Genomic DNA, 1,334 nt, shown 5'->3' with positions numbered 1-1,334 from the left:
ATACAGGTCTACCCTGAGAGAAAGCATCTTCTGCAGTGAATGCTAATGTGCTATGCTATTTATTTCTAATAAAGGTGCCACACCTTCCAGCCAAATGACATTGCAATAGTTGTCTGTGAAGGATGACGGGGCAGGTGACACGAGAGAGCAGGAAGTTCTGWCCACTTCCCTCAGCTTTGCACGGGGATCCCTTGTGACCTTTTTGCAAATACCCTACCTGCTAGCTGGTGCTGGTGAAGCGATTAAGGAAGGAGCACAGTCTGGGCTGGGATTAGGGAGTGCAAGAGAGAATGGGACTGGCATTTCGGCCCTTGATCGGGGTTTCAGTTGCTAAATCCAGAGTGTAATATCGGCTGCTGGGGGCTGCCAGTGTTCTAGAGAAAGGAGTTGCTGGGTTTGGATAGCCTGGGCTTGTAACCGTGTTTCTCTTTCTTCTTCAGCTGCATAGCACTGAACCTCTGGGGGAACAGCATTTCAGGAGCCTGCAGAGCTGGGGGGTTTTAGCCAGGTGCTTAGCAGCCCCCCTGTGCTAACCAGTACAGCGAGCACCCCCCACTCACACATGGTAACCAGGGGCAGTCCTGCGCGATGCTGACTTCATTTCCATGCGACACTTGCACTTGCACCTCCCTTGTAGTGGACAATTTCTGACACTTCCACAGCCAGAAGTTCAAAGCCACCTTTCATCTAGAAACAGAATTAAAGCTTAGCCAGCAAGGGTTCCCCTTCTGCTCCCCCACTGAATAGTCTGCTTCTTTGAAATGCTGCTCACTTCCYCCCCACAACCCAGGTCCTCCCATCCCACAGAAACAAAGGAAGATTTTACTAACGAGCTGTACCGGTGGGCATCTCTTTTTGCCAGAGCAATTCTCTAGTTCAAGGCAGCTATACCAAGTCCACGAAAGACGSCTAAGACTAAGACCACTCAGTTGCACTGCTCTCCCCAGAGCAGCCCTTTTCCTTCCTTTCCTGCCGAGCGTATTTCCCTGCTGGATGCCTTCTGAGAGCACRGAGAGGTACCCGCTGGACGAGGGGAGGGAATATGCAAGTAAAGCAAAAGAAATAGGCCAGAGAAACCAACTCAGGGCATTGCCACCTCGACGCCTCCCACCCCGCAGCGGTTCCGCGGCAGCTGCTCGRGAAYGGGCGTCGGCATCGCCCCGAGAGCGGGGCCAGAGCCGCCTTCCTGCCCGAGCCGCTCCCGGGCCGCTCGGCCCCAGCACCGCGGCCCGTGCGGGGAGCCGAGCCGAGCCCAGCACGTCGCGGAGGCAGCCGCCGCGTCGCCGCTTCTCTTTCGGGCGCGGCCGTAAATCCTTAGGGGGCCCCGCTCCCAG

This window comes from Apteryx rowi, unplaced genomic scaffold (genome assembly GCF_003343035.1).
Source record: "Apteryx rowi isolate R43461 unplaced genomic scaffold, aptRow1 scaffold_1229, whole genome shotgun sequence".
NCBI classification, from domain to species: domain Eukaryota; kingdom Metazoa; phylum Chordata; class Aves; order Apterygiformes; family Apterygidae; genus Apteryx; species Apteryx rowi.
The sequence above is the reverse complement of the archived record's forward strand: the minus strand, read 5'-3'. Positions refer to the sequence as shown.